Below are 23,588 nucleotides of genomic sequence, written 5' to 3' on the forward strand. Positions count from 1 at the left end.
TCTTCAAGGGGCCATAAGTGGAGAGTGGTCATGGTTGTAGATTCCACAGTGTGATCTTTTAGCAAAACCCGAGAAAGGGAAAAAAGATGAGATGCATGGATTTCTGTGCTGAATGGATGCCAGAGCTAAGATGCAAAGAATAGATAAGTTAGAGATTCGGGGGAACTAAATTTGAAGCCAGCCAGTAAAACGGATTGAACCTTATTACCTCTAGTCACTGAGAAATTCCCGAGACAGTTGGATGCAATTTGAAAAGGTCAGAAAAATATTCCCTGCACAGCATTACTGCTTCATGGTTTAAGGGTGTACATTCGTGAGATGCCAGCTCTTATCATTTTTATTGACTTTGCTTTCCAGAGACAGACAGACAGTCTGGGAGGCAAGACCAATAGATAAGAGAGATTTTCATTTATAAGACTGCCTTTCTCTTATTTTGTTCTCTCATTTGTGACTGTGAACAATCCCAAATCCTGCCATTTGAGGAAAAATTAGACCAATTTAAGAATGACAGAATGTCAAATAAAATCTAGGAAAGTACCACTATAGTTCTAGTAAGGTTAGTTTATTTTAATTGCTATGTATTTAGCCTCTACAATATGCTAAGCATTGTGAAAGGTAAATAAATGATGCTACACTTTAATCCAAGTGTGAATATTTAAAATGAAACACCTTAAAGTATACCAGGGTGTGGGTGTTAATTTCTTATCAGCATTTACTTTGAGGGATGGCTTCATGAAAGAGGGAACTCCACAGGAAAGGAAGAAAATTAAATAAAACATACAAATATACAATCGAGATCATTTCAGTGAAGGCTCTGCTATGATTACACATACCCACATACACACAAAAAGATTCCTCTTTTACCTTAAATGTGACTTGTATGCAATAAGAACCTTTGTTAGCAAGTACATTGGGTTTGTTTGTTTTCTGTTTGGCATGCAATCAGAAGTCAAAGCTGACTGTTCAATGCAGAATGGCACAAGCCATTCTAACTCTGCAATGGTTAATTAACATCTGCCTTTTCTGTCTGGGAACAGCCTTGTGTTTTGGAGACCAACACAAGCCTATTTACTCTTCTCCAGTTTAGCAGCAGGGCTGAAACTTTTTTCTGGCCTGAGACCCTACTGCATGCTTTCAGATGATGTTCTGGGTCCGTGAGGATGGCCTGGCAGCTCAGTAGGGCTTTTCAGCCAGCAAGATGGTTTTCCTCTTGGAACCCTTTGTTCTGATCAGTTCTACACCTCATGAGACTCAGGAATTTCAAACTGTACCCTATAATCAACGAGGCCACCAATAACAGCAAGACTAGAGGCTTTTCATAATCTTACGTACAGAAAAGACAAGTGCAAAAGTCAGCTCGTTAGCTGGACACCTGAATTCTTCGTAGTGAGGGTAAAAATAGCAAGCTTCTAAGTGACCTTTTTTCTATCTTAGTCAGTATTTGACATTGCTTAACGCAAGCAGTAGCATTTGGTGGATTTTTACAACTTTTCATCTTGTGCAGAATCTTAGATGTGACCCCCCCCCCCAAAGAGTGTTTCCTGAAATTTTGCCATGGCATAAAGGCTTCCAGTGAAACACTGGGATTCCAGAAGATTCCAGTGAATCATTTCAAGCTAGACCCTGTCCACACCTTCATTTCACAGGACCTGTGTTCCCAGCAAGAAAGTATCCAGTGTGTGTATCTTTGAATTCCCACAACCTAAGGAAAACTTTTGAACCTTTCATATAACCATTAATATCATTAATGATGATAATGCTTATAATAACCCTGAAAGTGTTATTTCCTAGTTAGAATAATGATAATGGAACTAATGACCATTAACTGAGCATTTATTAGGTGTGGGCACCATGTAAATATATTATCTCACTTAATCCTCGCAGCCAACAACTTAAAAAAGTAAGTGTGATTTTTTTTTCCCCCTCCCCATATCACCCACGAGAAGAATGAGGTTTGGGGAGACCAAGAAGTGCATTCAGGTCAGAAAACTAGTAAGTATGGATGTGGGACTTGTGAACCAAAAATACTGCAAACTGTATCAGTAAACAAAGAATGCTGAAACCATCAAGTCATCAGCCGCTGCTGCCACCCCCAAGCGAAGACAAGCCTGCAGCCCAGCCTCTGTAGTCACTCACAATGGTGCACCCTGAGGGGACTCAGAATAATAAAGGACAAGATACTGGCCCTAGATAGCTAGGTGCTTGTCAAAGGAATGAATTCAATGAGCCCAAATGTTTGCTTCCTCCCATACACAGAAAAGCACTAAATTCTTTAACTTGAGATGCCTGTTTTTCTTTAGATAACAAGTAACCTTTTATTGTTCCAACTACCTGGTCTTTGTTGTAAAGCTCCTATGTATCCTAGCTCCTCCCCTACCTCTTTGGAGCTGTCCCTCAGAGCCTATCTGAGAGGCTGTCATCTCGGCTTGAGTCCTCCCACCAAATAAAACATAACTCTCAACTTTTAGGCTGTGCATTTATTTTAGTCGACAGACCCAAATTCAGCTTCTCTGACTCTAGTCCCTATTATTTCAAAGCTGTGTACTTTTAACAACGCTCAGAACCCAGCAGTGCCCCCCTCTCAGGTCAGGCAGCATTTCCCGAGCTGTGCTCAACCAATTCCGCTGCTCAAGCCCACCAGAAGTTTGCTGCAAGTCCACTAACTGCACCCCCTGCTAGAGCTATGGCAGGCTAACAGTTACCGACAGATTGTCTTTCTGTCCTCAGGGAATTTAGTTCTCAAAGGGAATAATACACTCATAGTAGCCTCCTTAATCGAACTGCATGGCTCATCTCACACCTAATAAATTTTGGAGCCTAATTGTATGCAAATTGCTTTTCTATTTGAACTACCTTTGCCTTACGTTCAGAGAGGAGCAAGGAGAGAAAGCTTCTTCTTCGCTGGGGCTGCATTAAGATCACATGTGTTAGCTCAGGGACTCCTTCCCCAAACACAACTTTAAAAGGGAAAATGTGTAGCTATTTTGTTCCTGTCACCGACAAGGTAGAATGAAAAGAAAATAATGATGGGTCACAAAGGCTTAGCACATAAACTATTGCAGGTCTCTTCTGTCAACAGAATGTACCAAACACAGCCAGGTTTCAACAAAATGTTATTTTACCTTTAACTGACAATCCTCTGTTCTAACCAATTTACCAGATGTATCCCCAGCAATGATTCTTCCCATTTAGAGAGAGGTGGTGACTGCAGGTGTCGAAAGGCCGGCTGGCAGTCCCAGAGCAGGTCGTCCAGGTACCTGTCCTCGCCTGGCTTTGGGAGGCTGACTCTGAGCCCCTTCTGCTGGAGGAGAGCCTAGCATACCTGTCAGGCCCCCTTCCAGCAGGAGACCTTTCTTCCGACCCCGAAAAGGAACTCTCCTACTGACACAGCTGTCTTAGAGTTCAAGAGGCATTGAAGTGAAGCAAGAGCAGAATAGCAGCAGCTGGGCTGCATTTCTTGCAGGGTGAACTCACTGCTGAGGTCGGAAAGTGAAAGCATTTAATAAAGATGAAATCAGGTGCAGCCCTCAAAGGTGGAGGGAGGAACCGGCCCAGAAGAGGCGGGACACAGACCAACTGAAGTCAGCTGTGAAGCCTCCAGGGCTTCTGATTCCTCGCTTCTCTTAAGCACAGAGCAGGGCAGAGACCACTGCAGGGGCCTGTGAAATGGGGGCCTTTTCTTTGGGCTCCTGCAGTGCTTGGGAACTGATTCCTCACCCATGGAAATGTAAAACACTCTCTGAAGAGATCTCAGTTTTAATACCTCATGCTGAGGAATCAGTTTTTAAGACTTGGTTATTTTCAAAAGAAGATGCCTGCAAAAAGGTTTTTAAGATAGATGACTTGGCTAAACTATGTTTTTTTTTTAATTGCAACCTACTTTTAAATTATGACTCATTAAAAAAATCTCTAATAAAAAAAAAACTGGAAGAAAACACCGAGCTAGCTTGTTATATGCAAGTCCTCTTTTCCCTGATTCTTCCTGTTAGCACAAACTCAGTTTCAGCCCCTAATATTATTAGAATGAACTTCTAGAGATGACACTAAGAAATGATGACATACAATTAAAATACGGTATTCATAGCAATAGAAGCAGTTAACACACCTCAGACGCTGCGGAGAATGAAAACAGCCTTTCCTTTCTCTTCTCTGGATCAAATAGTAATTTAGTGATTTCTGAAAACCTATTATTAGATTTTTATTTTAATTTTTCTTCCAACATTTCAATGTCATGATGTTAAACGCTTCACGTACCTGGCTGTTCTTCTCAAGAGGAGTTTGGTAGCATGAGAACTCAAGTGTTATCCATTTGAGTCCATTTTCTTTGAATTACAGGGCTCTCCAGAGCATATTCTTTCCTACACTGGGAGATAGCAGGGCTTAAATTTTTCCGAATAATTTTCAAAATCAAATTTGAAAGTTTTCATGAGAGATGATCCTCCCTGGTGGGTGATATGAAGCATAACCTAAGGGGAAAACATGAAAATAATTAGCATAAAACATATTAGCATATAGATGCCTTTGAAATAATAAACAGCAGAAAACCAAAATGCTTATCCCCAAAAGAAAATTAGAAAATATGAAATTAACGTACACTTCTCTCATGACAAGCCCAGCCTGAAAGCCAAACGGAATATTCTCATTCAGTAAAAGACGGAATGACCAGGGAGATGGAGTAATAAGCCCCAAACCAACTCTCCTTTGCTCATTCTCACAACATCAATGTTCTTTTTTGCCCTTCACCCTAGACCATCCCACTTATCTTTTAAACAGAAAAAAGTTGTAGGGAAACACATGTCTTCCTTTACGTCCTCTAAGAGCCAGCAACAAGTAGACCAATCTCATATTCTCTCTTTCTTATTTTTTTCTCCTTTAGCTAACTTTACTTTTCCCTGGCTGGCATAAGAAATGCCGGGCTTGGTAATTTCAGTTACCAAGAGGACTGAGGAGCCAGTGTGACAAGGCTTAGTGTTTGTTAACGATGGATCATGAACACCATTGATTCTTTTTCTATTTCAAATTGGTACAGCTTCTCAAGGTGGTCAGATAGCATGTTATGGTGTAATAGGAAGAATATGGTCTTTTGAGTCAACGCTCATTTAAAAATCTGATCTGGTAGCCTCGGGAAAGTTCATTAAACACAGTTTCAGTTTTCTTGTCTACAAAGTAGTGATATTGTTGCCTACTTCTCTGGGGTTTTGTGGACAATCAGAGTTTTCACAGGTGTCCCTGATTGTCAGCGTTTGTTTTGCAGTGAGCTGTTCTGGAGGCAGCTCCTCCCAGCGACGAGAAAGACACCGTCAAGCTCCTTCCCTGGGAACTACCCTCAGCATCTCAGCATCGAGCCATGATAGATTTGAACTGAGTCTGTGAGCATCTGTGCTTCATCTCGATTTATTTTGTGCCTCCATTACCAAGATGTGTCATAAGGTAATTGCTTCTTTGCTTTATGACATTTCAGCTTACAAAAGGTTTCACAGAAATGCTCTACTTTCAGATAGCGGGGAGGGGGGAGACTTGTATATATAAACTGGAATATAGTAGGTGCTCAATACAGGTAGCACAACTCACCTTCCTCAGTGGCTTTAGAAACAACGCCATCATTTTGGGATACCAGGATACGATAAGCCTACTTTCTACCTGCACTTTCCCAACCCCACTTGGCATGTATGTGGATGAATATGTGGCCAGAAGACATCTACTAACAAGAGATGCCACAAAGTATGTTTTCTGGCTCCATAGCAGCAGGGAATTATGAAGGTGCCAGTATAAATTGTACTGGAAACGATAATGTCAAGAAAATAAAGATCCTACAGAAATACTTCATCTCATGAAGCCAAGGGCATGGGTTTAAATTTAGCTTTGCAGCAACTGACAGTAACTCACAAATATTTTCTATGATTCGAAGGAAATCAGGATTTGTCAACTACATCTTAAATTATCCCACACAGGTGAAGTCCCTGAACAAGTCCCATGCTGAACTGTCAAAAACACAGTTGACGTCCCCCTATCTGGACACCATCTACATTATTTCAGTTCTTACAATACTTACTTACTGTTAATGGCCGTCAAATACAGCATTTAGAACTCTCAGAAAGGGTTCTTTGCCAATAATACCATTTGATTGTCTCCGTTTGTTGTCAACTGTGAACTTTTGATTGATGCTAATTACTTAACAAACATTGTGTGTTTTGATCCCTTGGCATATAAAATGGCAACGGAAACAGTCATTACAAAATACTGAATTCAGCAGAGATCTGAAATTCCAACTTGGCTTAGGTCATTTCGTTCTCTTTCTGTGGAGCACAGGTCTCCAACCTACCCTTTGTTATTAATACCTGCTTATATGTCAACAGTTACATTTCCAGTAAAAAATATCCATCCATTTCCTCAATGCTTATATTGCCTTATCAATACCGAGCACACTGCTGACACAGAGTAATGAGGCTGGGATGGGGGAAAAACTAAGAAAGAAAACCCGTTGTATGTGTTTTCTTGACATCTAGTTGAGTCTGTGATTAGCATGTTGCTGAGTAAGTCTTGGCTGTTTTGTATAAATACAGCGTGATGGTCCTCTGTTTATTTTTTCTGTTTCAACTTACCTGACTGACCATCCATCTTAAGACAGACATCATCTGGGTGACATTCCTGCTGAATGCCGTTTAATCCTCAACTTTTTTATTCGCTCAGGCCTAATAGAGGCCTAGTTTACTGCCCTTTAGGGCCAGCTTAAAAAAGAAAATGTTTAGAAAGACACAGCCCAGTGAATAAACCGAAAGCTAGTGTTTCTCTGGCTTTCGGGATTTGAAAATATTTTGATTGCCTGCGTGCCTTCTGAGAATGGCTCCTCTGGCTATAAAGGGAAAGGGCCTGTTTCACAAATCAAATAAAAACACATGTATACAAAAGGTATTCTCAACACTCTACCAGTCACACGGCAAGGTAAAACATGTTCTCTCCTGGAGTCCAAAAAGGGTTTGAGGCTCTACCGATTGTTCCCGTAAGAATATTTCGACTTGTTACAGGGCCCTGTTTTAAAGCTAGTTATGTGCAAATCTGTTTGTTCTAGGATCATTTTCAGAGTTTAAAACCATTCGAGGTGAGTAGCAGGGAATGAGCAGGCCTGCATTTCTACAAACTCTAATATTAATCTTTTTTCTGTTTGTTGATGCTCCTAGATCATTATTCCCCAAAGCTTCTGCTCTCAGAACTTAAAAGTCAGTGAGAGCTTGAGCAAATAAAAACAAACCTGTCAAGTCAACCTCCACTGGTTATTTTTAATATTTAGTTGGTAGACTTTTCTTCATTTGTTTTTTATGTGATCAAAATTTTTTATTCACTCTCACCACAACAAAATAGTCAAAGTCACAAAAATTTACTTTGACACTAATATTTCCTTGATTAAAAACAGAGATATGAAAGATTAAACCTTCACTGTCAAAAATACATGTATTCTTCAAATATCGTCAATAATTAGGAAAATCAATGAACAGAGACAGCAATGTTTATCTACCTCGGGTATAAGCCCTTCAAGGATGAGGGTGGCATCCAAATTTGGGGTCTAGGATAGAAAAATAACGCTAGTTAGTTGATAATAATAACGATGGAGGCATAGCTCCTTCAGTTCTACTGAAATCATCCTCTTCTGGTTCCCACTGTCCTCTTGTGCCCGCAATGACTGAACACTCAGCCTCGCACCCACAGATAAGCCCTTCCTGCTATCTTAATTCTTTGTCACCTGGCAAACTGTTGTTTAAATAAAACCTGGCATATTTCATTTCTCATCCCACCCAGCAACACAGATCATTTGTAAAAGCCACATCCCATCCATCTCTTCCTCAGCTCTAAAGCTGTTAGACATATTTGCGTGGAGTCAGGTCACATTGCCGTGTTAGAAACATGAATGAGCAGAACTTGCTCATCCCCAGGAGTTTTTCCTTATCAAATTCCATGACCTGAGCAACCAAGATGTCCTTAAGTAGGTAAATGGGTCAGTCAACTGTGGTACATCCAGACAATGGAATATTATTCAGCGCTAAAAAGAAATGAGCTATCTAGCCAGGAAAAGACGCGGAGGAACCTCAAAGACATATTACTAAGTGATAGAAGCCAATTTGAAAAGGCTCTACACTGTTTGTTTCCAACTTATGTGGTGTTCTGAAAAAGGCAAAAAAATATAGACATAGCAAAAAGATCAGTGGTTGCCAGGGGTGAACGGGGTTGGGGGAGACAGGAATAGGCAGAGCACAGAGGATTTTTAGGGCAATATAAATACTCTGTGTGACAGTATAATGATGGATACATGTCATTATACATTTGTCCAAACTCACTGAATGTAGAACACCAAGAGCTGAACCCTAAGGTAAACTATGGACTTTGGGTTTCTATGGTGTGTTGGTGTAGGTTCACCCTTGGTAACAAGTGTATTGTTCTGGTAAGTGAAATTGATAGTGGGAGAGGCTATGCATGTGTGGAGCAGGGGCTATATGGGAAATCTCTGTATCTTCCTTTCAATTTTGCTGTAAACCTAAAACTGCTCTTAAAAAAATGAAGTTTTAAGAAATGTCATGACCTGCCATATTTCTGGCACTGCCATATTACAATCCTGATGAAAAAGCAAATATTCCTAGCACTGCACCCCAAACCCCTGCTTGCCTTTCTGCCTGCTAGAAGAGCTTGGGGGCAGCTGGAAACCAGTATCTGAGAGCCCTTTCCAAGGTCACTAATGGAAGGTGAAAGGGGAAGAAACACAGGCAAGAATGTCTACATTCCTTAAGGTCAGGCTCAATCACTGATTAGTTCAAAAAAGTCTTTTCCAAGATCTGTTCTCTAAAGATGGGACATGTTTGCAGGTGTTATTAAAAATCCTCTGCAGTACTAATAATTGCCCCAATCTTCCATTTATCATTGTGAATTAGACTCTGAACCTCAGCTCTGTCCCACACTAGCGACATGATTGGTTTCCTCTGTACTCAGAGGGTTGTGGAAAGAAGAAAACATAAGAAGAGGTGCCTTATAAAATGTAGTACTCTGGGAATATTGTTGGTGTTTTTCTGAGATAGTTATCATGGTGGTGATGATGACGAAGATAACTGCTAGAAGACTAGAGAGAGCGTGTATGATAAAGTCCAAGAGTGCAATAAAAATCGTGAACATATGATTTTGTTTATCTGACTCTGAGTAGGAAAAATCATGGGCTCATCCAAAAGTTCTTGTGTAAAATGGATTTCTTCAGTTTTCTTACAGTATATTTGAATATGTTTATAGGAATAGAAGCCTAATAACAGATGTCATTTATTGGGCTTTGTAACCATGTACTTAGTATTGCTAAGCAATTCTGCACAAATTATCTCATTCAGTTATCAGGGGCAGAAATTTATATCCTACCGTATTAATAGCAAAATTGCACAACATATAAATGCATATTAAATAAAAGGAATAAATAGAACTAGGTCAGCCCAATATAAAGCTATTTCATTTTTGAGTGGGGTTTCACAGAACTGATAAATTCAGGAAAAGACGAAATGCAGGAAGACTGATTTGAACATCTAGACTGCTCAGAGGAGGTGAGAGGGAAATGAATTGGTAAAATAATACTGCTTTGAGGATAGACAATAGGAAAGGTTTCAAGGAAATATACAGGCAATGGATATAATTCCCAATTTTAGTTATGATATGGTCCCTAAGGCAATGGAACACTGTTCACTCAGCACACAAATGCATCCCTGAAAACTGGATTCTTCTGAAGATTTATTTATTAGCCATTGTTTTCTCTCTACTGTCCACTCCCTCATTACCCATGTGTCTGGAGGTGATTTTCACCAACTGTTAGGGAATTAACAATTCTATTCCAGCACTCACTTGGGTCAAGATCTATGCCACCATGGAGGTCTATGCTGAGGTATGGAAATTAATCTTTAATATCAACCTAAATAAAACCGGCTAGGCAGATACATTTGTTGCTAAAAGTTCTGTGTTTTGATTTCAAGTATAAATTTGATTCTTCTACCACCACTTGTGTTAGTAAGAATGAAACCTGAATAGCCAAGAGTAAGCCAAGGTAGAACCCAAATACCAATAGTTCCATTTAGCTGACAATATGCAGTGGGCTTGTGAACGTAACATTTGAAACAGCAGAGAAGCTTGAAGTAATTATTTATAGTTTTTATCGTCTAGTCTTATTTTCTCCTTTCCACAGAGGAGCAAGGAGGTAGGTAAGTTAATGAAGAGGGTAATACAAAATAAGAAAAGGGACTGCCTCTCCAGATTCCTACATCTTCCAGTAAAATGTGAGTAATTCTCCTTGCACCACTGGGCTGAACTGAATAGCATATTTAAGAATAGCACAGAACTAATCAATCATGGTTCCGTGATGATTTTTGCTAATTGAAAGGGTGGATACATTCCCAAGATGACTTGTTTTCAACCCTGGGAGCTGCATTTTAACAGCACATGAAACATCGAAGAACAGGCTGGTGAATGTGCTTCGTGGCCCCGTCCCGTTGTAGTATTCAGATTCCCCATCCAGAAAAACAGGGAGAAGAAGCGGCCCCTACACCGACGGTTTTTGTGAGTGCTCAGAACAGTGCCTGGCACACACACACATATGGTCAGTGTTAGGTATGCTCATCACCATCATGATTCGCAATCAGATGTCCATCATTTAAGAGACAAAAGGAAATCTCTCTGTTAAGCTGGCTTCAGCACAAGGGGGGATTGAATACCATTTCATTATCTCAGTGATAGCCAATTTTTCCACTGTCACATCGAGCAGGCTTACCATGTGTCAAGCACTACTATTAAAAATTTCCTGTCCTTACAGAGTTCACATGCTAGGGGAAATGACAAACAAATTTGTAATATAATGTCTGTAGGGATGAGTACTAAAGAGAAGACTAAAGGCAGGGAGAGAAATGCAGTGTGGCCCTGACTCTGTCCCCACACTCAGCTGTGTTTGAATAAATGGCTCACTGCAGGCTGCGCTTTCCCTCCAAAAGGAATTCTCAAGCTGCCATTCTAGGTAACTGCTTCATTGAAATCCCAACCATTTGGAGGCAACAAAAATAATCCAGCATATGAATGCATCCAGAAAGACATATGTACACTGGTTTTCTAAAATGTAATGTGTATGTAATTTCCCGAATGGCTGGTTGTCATATCCATCTGGTCTTATTTCCATAGCACTTGAATGCACGATGAGGATATAAACCCTAAAAGCTAGAAAACAGAATTTAAATACCCAAACACATACGAGGTGTGTTTTCCAAAGCAGCAGACAAGCGAGCACTGCAGTAACTTCATTAACTTCTCAGCCACAGTTGAGAGTCGCTGAGAATAAGCACAAAGGCCACAGAACATAAAAGCCATTCCACCGGCAGACCTCATTAAGTGTGCTTAAGACAAGCTTAACGAGCTAATGACAAAAATCAAATTTGGAATTTCTGGACATAAGAACCCTGAACAAGTCCAAATGCACCAAAACTCTACCATGCGTGCTATCTGAACAGGCAACAAGCTGGTGTCAATTAGGTTCATGTAGCTTATGAACACCCAGGGATGGGTGCTGTCCTATTCAACCACACTGCATAAGAAATGTTCTATGTGGTTTTGGGTTTGGGCTCTGGTCCTATTTGAGTTGCACAGATGTTGTAGGTTCCTAAATTAACAGTGGTCTCCAGGGAGATGCTTACTGGGCTGCATATACTGCAAAAGGCATGGCTAGAATCTAGACACCACGCTGTTCAGAAAGCAGTTTCACTACTGTTTTCCCTTTCTCTAAAAGATCTCTTCTATTTCTAAATTCTGTCAGCATCGATGGAGTCTGGACCATGTTAGATAGTACTTACTTACATGCTAAAATTCTCTAGCTGCTCTAGGTATGTGTCTACCCATTCCAACTACTTTAACGTCCCTTGAGTGGAAGAGTATTCACTGTCATGAAATGACAGCAATTGTGTGTGCCCCACACAGTGGGAAGGGCTTTACAAATATTAATCAATTAAGATCAACCCAACTTTATAGATAAGCAAGCTGAAAATTCAAATAATTTGCCCTACATCTAATTAGTGGAGAACCAGTGATCTATACCCAGGCCATCCAATTTCAAAGACCACATTCGTATTCCACTACCTAGCGCAAGGAGGATAAAATACTAGTTGAATGAATATATGAATGGATAAATGCATTACTTACTATATCTAGAATTAAAGGAGGAAGAATTTGCCCCTTAGACTATATTGCTGTTGCAGGTATCCAATGATAGGATAGTTTTTTAAAATCCTTAAAGACATCGCGTCTTATCTTTCTATGTCCCTACAGTGCTTTTTGTAATACCTCACCACGACAAGGTATTTATAAGGTATTTGTTGAATCGGTGAAATATTTTAACCCAGCATAACGAATTATAAACAGGTGAAATGGCATCCTTGGGTCATTTTCCTTCTCCTATTGCTAGCTCTTTGTAAGAAAGAAGAACACATGTTTGTGAAATCTAGCTCCAGGTACTAATTTCTTAAGAAATCCCTAGACGTGCACCCATGTTTAGTCCTCTAGGCCTTTTGTGCAGGCCTAAGGGAGACCTAAGTTCCTGGTCCCAAATGTGGCCCACCCCATTTCTACATCAGCCCCAGTAATAACTGTGAAAATGATATTGTCTATTATGAACAATGCAGTGAGTCAGAATATCTTTATAAAGGTTTGTTGAGGAGAAACAAATTCCACTCCACCCATCAAATCCCGGATAATGTCTTGGATTTCATAATACACGCATCTCTGAGCCCTATATGTAAATGTGCAATATTCTCTTAGGATATGACTCTGACAGTAGTGCATGGAGAAACAGCATTATTCACTTCTTTTTTTCCTAGATAATCCAGATTAAGACTCTGAGTGTTTTTTCCTTCTTTCATTGCCACCTAGTCCCTCACTATAGTAAGAGACACTGGGTAAGTCACTTAACATCTTTGCAAATCTCATTTATAAAAAAGAACGTAATGCCATTTGCCTTATCTTGTCACTGTGAAGATTACATGTGATGATGTGCACAGAACTTTGGGGCTATGAAGTGTTACATAGCTGACAGAAATTACTGGAAAAGAAGGAAGCTGGAAGTTCATGTACCACTTTGGGAAGCCAGGGGTTTAATTTCGTTCTCATGTAAGTGATCTGTGTATGTGTACACACACATGCATACATATACACCTGGGACAAAACAGACTTGTATATATACTTGTGGGAAATCTGAATCACTTTACTGCATAAAACTTTAAGAGTTAATAAATGCCACATGAAAAGCATTTGTATAATTGCCTCTGTTGGTTTTTAATGCAGAGTTACTGTATTTTACACAGTAATTATACCTATTATTTATGTCAATTTGATGATAGGCATTAAGTTAAGGTGTTTACATACATTATATAGTTTAGTCACCATAACCCCACTATAAGTAGGTATCACTCTCTCTCTGTTATACGGGTAAACTAAGGCCCAGAAGAATTAAGAAGATGCCCCAAGATCACAGTGTTGGCAAATGATAGAGGCAAAATCTGCATTTAGGTCTGCCTGTCTACAAAGCTTTGTTTACCAATTCAAATCCCGTTCATTTGAAATTTGCATTAATTCAAGTGTAACATATGTTATACTTTTCAGGGAGCAAGTTCAAATGAATTTTAGCCTTTATGAAATGTTAGGGCTCCTTTGAACAGAATATAAACTGATCAAAAATATACATTTTTTTCCAAAATAACCAGGAGCTTTAAAATGTTTTAAATGTCTTCATAGGGTTCACAGCCCCTAGTCAGCTAATACATGGTATCCTGTAACATAGGTTACTGAGATTTATAAGTGGGGTTAATGCCCGTGATTTTGAATCACTGGGAACCACAGTTTGCTCAAGGAGGACCTGTGAGCACCACTTCTCCTGTGATAAAGCTCTGTGAAGGCAGAGGAGAGATTTAACAAAGAAGGAAGAGATATCCCTCAGGGAGCCTACACTCTAAACCAGCACAAACAAAGCAGTGAAAGAGTCAAATTAATCTTAGACTACATTAGCAATACTTAGAAGGAATAAAACTAAATCAAAATTTCTTCAAAGGATTAAGTCCCTCAGCCTCTAACTCAGTCTGACCTGCTCCCCCCACATGCCAATTAGAGTTCAAAGAAAAGCCTCATACACTTCATTTATAGATCCACTGAACCTTGGGCACAAGTGATAAATCCTTAATAAGTCAGAAAGATAGCTATATTTATTCTTAAAATTAACTAATTTGCACACTGAGGTTAAGTGATTTGCCTAAAGACAATTCATTGCAATGTCTGATAAAACTCCTTAACTCATTCACATTTCACATCAGGAACCTGTATTCTCGTTTTAATGTCATTATGTAGAAGTGCTCACGTGTGTCTACTAAGATTACAGAAAAGATTTTGACACAAAACAAGTTCATGTCTGCACATGGAGACAAAAATAAATAAATAAAACTTTTACTAAAATATTTAGGGAATCTCATGATGACCAAAGAGTGCTCCAAACATCACTTTGAATAGAATAAATGACTTAACTTTGTAGAGAAGATTTTTCTTCTTTTATCTATGCTTGGAAAACAGACTTACACTGATTCAGCAGCTGCTTTAGTGAATCCAGCAGCACAGAAAGTAAACACAAACCGACAGTCAAACCAGCCGACTGACTCTAGTGCCAGAATTCAACTCTTCACTTAGGTGATTTTTTATGAATGTGTACACACACACACACACTTCGGTTCTATAACAACGAGCTCTATTAAACTATCCACAGAACATGCAGCAAACTAGGATTTGCCACTGGGAAGTAAAACCTTCCAAGTTTTCAAAAATAAAGGAATTTTACATTAAGCCTCTTTGAAAGGACTCATGCTAAAATAAAATGATCATCAAAGGCAACACAATTCTGAGGGCGACTTTTCAAAGTGTACTATTAAATAATCATAACTAACATACATGAATTTTATTTTTAAAATACTGGATTAGCTTCATTGATTAGACAGCAAATAGCAAATAATGCACTACAACTGGTATTGATACAGGAAATGGAAAGCAAATGGTTCAAGCAGTGCAAGATGTTCCCTTTCCACTTTGATTTAAGCTATTTCAAGCACTGCATGTCCTCCTAGGCCAGTTAACAGTACTTTACCATTTTTGTGGCTAAAATGTAACTAGAGCAGAGTCATTTTTACAAATTCCTTATTTTTAGTATTAGATTCCATTGTAATTTTGCTGGATCTAAACCTATCTTGCAGAAGCCAAATTACACAAAACTTTGGGGATAGAAATTAGCATAATTGAAATAATTCAATTTTTGGTAATTATAATTCTCACTTAAACCTAAATTAAATATGCCAAACTATAATTATGTTCAAATTTGCATCATGAAAAGTATTCCCATTTTGCTCATGGCATCTTAAAATATCTAATAAGGGATCTTAAACTCTTAAGTTTGAGTCAAGAGGCCTTATTTTCACAGCCTTTGGAAAGAAGAGACTTATTTATGCATTAAGTACAGTTATTTAGCCTCTTGGGAAAAAGAATATGGGTCCATTATTTCTTCACTATATGATGTGCAGGATTTGTACTATAATCTTTGGGTACCTCTAAGTTAACATCACCATTAATGAGTGCTGAGTGCCTCAGCAGACAGTAAGAGATTAATGCTTCCTTTGGAGAGAAACCTTAAGCAAAAGCAGACCATGATTTAGGACAAAGGCAATAGGAACCACAGACACAGAAAAAGCTGCCATACTGTAAAACTGGGTATTTGAAAATAAGCACTGCTTTGCTATCCATTTTTAAATAGTTAAGGACAATGAGAAATCACCTTTCATCCCTGCAAACTGCTCACTGATTCTTAAAAATCCTACGATCAAACTTACTGTTATTACTTATTTGGGATGCAAGAAGAAAACACCAATAAAATACTACTCAGTGTAAGCTGTCTGTTTAACTAACCTTTCTGCTTTTTGATTTCATTAAATTAGCCAGTCGATGTGGTTTATTTATCTTCACCTTTGGGATAGTAGGTGGATATAACCTGTGAATATACTGGTCAAGAAATAGCTGAGTCTGAATGTGCAGGGCTGGCACACTGTCAAAGCACACAACCAGTTTCTTATAAAAAAACATATGAATATATCTCCAGTTGAGTAAAATATTCACATTAATACTGGAATAAGGAGGAAGAACCCTGGCTGACATCCCATCTGTTCTTATGAATTAAATTTAGAAATCATATGTAATATAGACATTTCTGTCTGAATATCATAAAACCCTGACACATCCAGGCTTTCATTAGAAAGCTCCACTATGTGACTTGAATAACAATCTGTCTTAGCTAATTAGTATTTTCAGTTTAGCATATTCACTTCCAGACATATTGCTGTTTGCACATGGTAATTTAGGTAAACAGATACCATCCACAGCTGCATCAATTAACACTGCTAATCAAAACTGAATTCAGGTAATTAGGCACATTTATGCAAAAAAAAGTGTAATTTTGGAGAAAAGCTCGATTCTTCAGTAATATGTCAATAAGTAAAAATCTCCTTTTGCTTAAGAAGATGAAGAATGAGGTGAGATAAATCATCATTAATATATACATCATGTAGACAGAGTAAAAATTCCTAAATTAAATCTCATACTTTAATTGGCCTGTATTTTCCAAAATTGGATCATCTTTTTCATAAATGTTTTCCTCAATGTTTCCATAGTAAAGCTGATTCACATCTGCCCAAGGGTTTAATCATCATCAAGCAGGACTCAAATGGTTAATGAACGCTCGAGTATTTACATCCTTAGAAGAGATGTTGGTCAAACTTGCTCTTCTCTCTTGCCTAGCATCTCTCAGGGAAGATGCGCTCAGTGTGTCTCCTTTTATCACACACTTCAGTCTTCTCTGTTGCAAAGTACTTCCATTTGCAATTACAATCACAATAGTAATTTCTCATTTTCCAGCAAACACTCTTCAACTTCCCTGGTTCTACCCAATGCCCTTTAGTTGCCTTTTCGTTCATTTTCAAAAAGGAATACTGTGAATTATTTTTCCTGCTTTCCTAAAAACATAAACCAACCTGATAATTTTGATTAAAAATTCTAATCAGCTCAGAAAAACGAGTTTCACCCTTGGTAGGTTGTAAGTGACTGACTAGTGACTAACAGTTCAGAGTTGAGGGAGGCTGATAGGCCTAGAGGTACAGCTGGAGTAAAACAGAACCTGGGCCATTTTGAAAAGCATCCTGAAGGAGACATGGGAATATATCTATGACTGTCTCTCTGTCCATCTCTCTCTCTCTCAACTTCTCCTTTCCCATTTCAGATCAGAAGCTTAGGTTTATTTCTTAGTGCAGACACCAGACCTTTATAATTAAGTACTGTGTTCAGCGTCCCCAGCTTTATCTGATGGTAACAGTCACTTTCAATCCAATGTAACAAACATTTCCTCAGTACCTACCATGTGGCAGGCACCTTTTCTAGGCCCTGTGGGTAGACAGAGATGGATTTAGACCAATCACACTTCTCAGAGCCACGCTCTGAGAATTTAAAGACCAAAAGTATCAACTTTCAAAAGGTGCACCACGTCTCCAAGTGAAAATTTATCTGTCAATCCCAAACTTTTGAAACTTTCTAGGCTGATTTTTAAGAGGTTTACTTTTTGCCTACCCCAGGTTAATTCATTTGTTCTCATAATAAATCAGGAAATGAGAACCAAAATTGTTTTCACCAAATAGCTTGGTGTATTTTTCTCATATTGCAGTAACTCCATAAAACTTGTATTTTTAAAAATATTTATCAAAAAGATTTTTTTCCCCACATATTCCTCTAAACTCATCTGGCATAAACAATCGGACCATTCCCTATGTAACAGAAATCTACCAGACTTTGTGATCATCTCCAGTTTTGAGAGCAGGAATTATAAAATCTAGAGGCCCATTTATCAATGGTTGTATGGCTATTTGACCAACAGAAATGGATGAGGTGGGACGGAGGTACCTCAGATTTTGCCTGTGTTAGACAGAATTAATTAAGAATTTTAAATGAAAGATAGGTAAGCACACACATTTTAAGGACAATTTTAAAAAGAGACTAATGACTGGTTTTCAATGAACTAATTGATTAATATTGGGAAGGACAATTTCTGGTCTCCATGAAATGAGCCAACTTAGTGAAGTCCATTGCCTGGATACACCAGTGAATAACCTGTGTCATTCTAAATCTCCTCATCTCTTACTTTCTTGGGACTGCATCAGGAGAGAATTAATTCTTTTATTGCAGTTTCTGTGATTTAGGAAACTCCTCTGTCTGGGGGAAATGCTTAAATCCATCTAAAAATCCTGTGCTCACAATCAGCAAGTTGTGGCAAAGTGGAAGGCTACAGATGATGCAGGAACAGCTCTGGTGACGAAGGCCTTGAATTACGCCACCAGCTTCCAGCCCAGGCTGTGCCACTGACTTGCTGTGTAACTTTCGGCAAATCACTCTCTACTGAGTCTCAGTTTCTGGTCCATAAAATGTGGCTCCTAGAGCCACCCCACTGGGTTGAGGGGTACTTGGAACCTAGGAGGTCCTCAATAAATACTTGTTGAAACTGATACAGGTCAGTCAGTGATGGCTCCAGAAATAGTAATGCTGAAGGCATGCTAGTTAAAGTTGCCATGTTAAGCAGTTCTCTGGATTCCAAGGGAACGTGTAGAGGTGGTGTGATCATTTGATTACAAATAGCACAGCGTGCTTCAATAGGCCACAGGCCACTGCACTACCCTAGGTAGCTTTCCGACTCACCCGAAGACCAATGCTAGGAAACTAGCCTTCACAATTAGCTGGAAAGTCAACATACAGAATTTATTGTCTCTAGAGAATATTGTTTCATCAAACAAATTACAAAAACAAGTTCATCTGACTGACATAACCAACTCATTTCATTCTAGAATGGTTGTTAAAGAGAGTAACATCTTGAAAAATTCACACGTGACTTTTTTCACTATTTAATGATTTTAAAAACCCTGAAAATCCTCCAGTGTGCCACTTGTTCTCTCTCTTTAGCCCAGAACAATAAAATTGCTCTTGGTAGGCCTACTGTAAATTTTGTGGAATTAAATTAAATTGTTGACTCACAAATAACACGCAATGAATAAAATAACTAGTTGCTTTTCAAATCATCTGCTTTTTTGAACAGAAGGACTCCAGCTAAAATATGTGGCCCATGAAAATGTCAAATGGATTAATTTTGGCTTATTAATGCAAAGAAAGTTATTTCACAACTATAAGCAAAAATGCTAGGTCTGGGAGTGGATGGATTAGAGGGGAACAGATTGCCAGAAACAAAGGCAACAAAGAAATAAAAATGTCTTCTAAACACACTGAAGCAAAACAAATGATTGGATTTAGGATTTAACAAAATACAATCTCGTTTGCCTTTGCTCTTTCACTAATTCTTTTTTCTACCCCAAAACAATATGAATTTCACTTTCTCGAGCCATGACTTTCTTTTATGGAAAAGACTACTGACAATTAATGGCAACCCTGAGAAGATGCTATCACATTAGCTTTTTATGCCTCGAGAATGCTGTATTGACAATAAATTGTAATGCCCCCAATTATTTTCATTTCGTTCTGGTAAGAGGTAAAACAAGAATAATCAAATTAGAGAATAGCACCGACTTGTATCTGAAGAATTAGTGGTGTTTATTTTAGAGATTTGACTTAGCGGCAGTGTTTGTTTTTTTAGTGAAAATATTACTGTGGAACAACTGGGATTTTCTTTTTTTTTAAGTTTGACAATTCAATGTATCAAAACTAAAGCTGATTATCTACACTTTATCAGGCAAGGTGCAGATAGTATTTGTTTACCCTTTATGGTTGAATACTAGCCCCACAATTAAGAATTAGGAAATTATCCTCACAGCAAACAGATCTTAGTTGAACACGTTATTAATCTATGCTGCAAGGTATTATCCATCTCTCTGGAGGATGTCAGAGTCACTTTGCTAGCTGAATAATCTGTCAATCCATCACAAGTTTTTCATCTTTGACTTTCTTCACAGGCCCGGAGTAGAAGCCTGTCTTTCAGAAGGATGTTAAAAGAGTACATGAAATGCTTGTGCAAAAATAAACTATAGCACCTCGGGCTTCTTAATTTTTACACTATAATACTTTGGACTTTTCTACCTTGACACATTCAGAGTAAATTCTTTGATGAAAAGAGAGAGAAATAAATTACATATGGAAGGACGAGAACCTTTATTATCATTTTAATAGTCCACAGACACATAAAAAGAAGATGTGTTCACTATGTGGTGGGACCTAAAACTAAAAATATTCACTGACTTAGTAATAAAAAAATTTAATGCGCTATGAAAAACGGAAACAGTTTTTGGAAGCAACTTGAACGTGCAACCTTTCACCAAGGCTTCAAGAAAATTGAATGGGGAAAACAAAACCACACCATTAGATGGCTATGTAAACAACTAGAGAATGTTCCTCTTAACAATGTATTTGAAAATACCAACTTTATCCATAGATTATCAGAGATCATGGGGAATGAAATTCCAGACGTCAGAAATAATTAACTTTTCTGATTAGCTTCATAAGCAACCGTACCCAAAAGCCCCCATTTTCAGGATTTAATGTGGATCTAATATACAGTTTAGTGGCACTGGATTGGAATAGAGATGTCACTGTTATTTATTCCTAACCTTTTCAGGATATTCCTAAGCTTTTTCTATTGAGAGCACGCATTTTCAGTTGTGTGGAGATGGCCTTTAGGCTCCCTGCTTTTGTTGGGGTGGTGGTTTTGATGTTTTGAATGGGGGGAGTGATGCCTGGGACCCTTCCATGTGCTCCCAATTATCTGAACATTATTCTATACTCTCTGCCACTAGTACGCTCTGCCTGAGCTATAATCCTTCTAAGGCAGCATCTCATTCAGACGTGCAAAAACGAAAATTAAAATAGGAGGGTTTTTTATTATTATTATTTGAATGACACACGACCTGTTCAATGTTTGCATTTAAATTGGCCAGAATAATTCAGCTCTGGCTTTTAATTTCAGAAGGGTTAATCACCCTAACAAAGGTCAATCAAACTTTAATCGTGAATAAAATTGCTACAGCCCCAATCACCTGCAGGACATTTATTATATTCTTATTTCCATGTGAAAGAATGCATTGCTTTCATTATGCATCACTAATCTTCTAACTCTTTACATTAGCACATTTTACCAAAAATATTAATTCCTTTGAAACTCTGACAAGAGTTCATTTCTACACATCTCAGGAGATAATCCTGTTTAAAAGAACGGGTGTATCCGCTGTGAATCACTTCCCTGGCCCTTTCTAATCCTCATAGACCTTTGCTACTCCAACTGAGTTCTTACAACAGCAAATCTCAATTACACAAAATATTATGGGGGTTTAGGTTAAAACAACATTGTATTATTTTAGGAACTTAATCCTCCCTATTGTCTGTGATTGTGCCATTCATCTATGTGTTTCTATCCATAATGTTTACTGCATTAAAAAAAAAGATTGATTTAGAGGAAGCAAATATTAACCATATTTGAATAGCAGCAGCAGGACTCAAATTCATTAATTCATTCACTCGATAAATACATGTTGAGTGCTTATCAGGTGCCAGATAGTACGAAGGGAGAGATGTAAAGTCAAAGGGAAAAAAAAAGAGAGCGCCTTTAACAGGAGAATAACATTCTTTTCTGAAAATGATGTCCAGAATAAAATAAAATAATGATTTACACCTCCACTTTCAGTTTTTCTTATCAACGTCATCAAATTTCAGTGGAGATTGCAAATGTGCTAAGTCAAATTTTAACCGAAATTTCTATAGTTTTTTAAATTATCTGGACCCTCAACGGCTTTAAAATGTATAATCTCATAAAAGGATTCATTTTTAAAATTTGAGAAAATGAAATTTGACTGTCAAATGTAAAATGAGCATACTCAGAATATCTAGTCTCCCATGGTTAGGAATAAACCCACAAGAAAGTTTATGGGCATATTAAAAAATATACATGCTGTGCATTAATTTGTTCCCAAAATGTTATTCATGATGTTTAAAAACTGCCATTAACACAAAAGATAGATAGCAAAAGACAAAAAACAAATTATTGCTTTTTTTTTTTTTTTTGGCCATGATATAGTGGCTTGCATGACCATGGAGAGAAAGTAAAAGAACCTTAATGTATATCCCCCATTACATTGCAAATTGATTGCCTTGCCATTATAGTGGTGCTGTGACACAGCATAAATATCCCAAATTTTGCCTTCTGCATATTTTTGAGATGCTTTCCTCTCTCTTTGTACTCAGAGGAAACGCACAGGCATATACACAGAGACACATGCCCCTCCTCATCAATATTCACATTCATTAATTAGCAACATGTGAAGGCTATCATTTGGGAAACTCCTCAGAGCTTGAATATTCAATCAAGCAAAGCAAATCACAGTAAAAAGAAAATACAAGTTTAACAATCAATGGCCAAATACCGGTCTTTATAAGTGCTCTTAAAAAAAAAAAAAAAAAAAAAGCCCTAATCACTTTAAGACCTCAGCCCTCTTTCACCCTACTCTGAGCATTTCTTGAAACTGAAATAGAACCTCTACATATTCTATAACTATGCTTGTGGATTTTTTTTTTTTTTTTTTTTTTGCTCCTTAAGGTTGACACAATAGAATAAAGCAGAGTAATGGCTTTTACATTGTTGAGCAAACTAAATCCAAGTGCTACACAATATACATTGATATTTGCTACCAAAGATTTAGTCTGTAAACTGATAAAGATTAGCTAGACACAATAGGCAAACATAGCTTTATATTCCATTCTCAGTATCAAAAGCTATTTCACTGTATTTCTGAATTTCCAGATTTGGATAAACACCCAAAGCTTCCAGAGAATATGCTATTAATGCTCAAGAAGCATATGGATCTTTTTATGAATAATTTTGGTCACAAAACAACAAAAAATTCCCACTCACCATCAAATAAAAATCTTAATAAGAAAGCTGAGGAGGTTGGATTATGACAGAAACCTACCTTTGGCTGAACAAGTTCGAGATTTCTCATTTTGCCTACACAGCTTCGCCGTTCCACCTTGAGCAAAAATCGACTCCGAGTCCCTTGTGATCTTTGTGACAATGCCATCATATCCCTGGCAAATTTTTCGATTAAACTTTGCAGACATAGTAGCAACTTTGTTAATTATGATATTAACCAGCTGGCAGGTACAATCAGTCAACCGCTGTAAGAAAGCCAGACAAAGAGACATCTAATCATTGCAACCAGAGCAGATAAATTTTATTCCTTTCTCATATGTGTCACAGATTCTATCCCTTCTGACCCTCTCCTCAGCCATCGACTGTCAAATTTAGATTCTGCAAGCTCGCAGCTTCCCTTTATCCCTGCCTTAGATCTGAAACTCCTGGTTATCAGGAAGACACGCGTCACCAGCTGTCTCGAAGCAGGAAAGCAATCAGGTGAATACTACTTATTATCTTGCATTGCTTTCCGACAAGTGACAAGATTGATTTGGGACCAAGAATACATTCAGAT

General features: G+C 38.2%; 1 long non-coding RNA gene across 1 annotated transcript in view; it reads right to left on the reverse strand.

Moving 5' to 3' along the window:
* Window positions 1-23,269, reverse strand: part of LOC123619004 (uncharacterized) — a 32,228-nt gene extending 8,959 nt beyond the window's left edge. The window contains exons 1-2 of the long non-coding RNA XR_006727517.2: window positions 23,073-23,269; window positions 4,255-4,466 (exon numbers count right to left, since the gene is read on the reverse strand). This is a non-coding gene — a long non-coding RNA (uncharacterized LOC123619004). The remainder of the gene's footprint in view (window positions 1-4,254; window positions 4,467-23,072) is intronic.
* Between the last annotated feature and the right edge of the window lie 319 nt (window positions 23,270-23,588).

This window comes from Camelus bactrianus, chromosome 12, assembly GCF_048773025.1.
Source record: "Camelus bactrianus isolate YW-2024 breed Bactrian camel chromosome 12, ASM4877302v1, whole genome shotgun sequence".
Lineage (NCBI taxonomy): Eukaryota > Metazoa > Chordata > Mammalia > Artiodactyla > Camelidae > Camelus > Camelus bactrianus.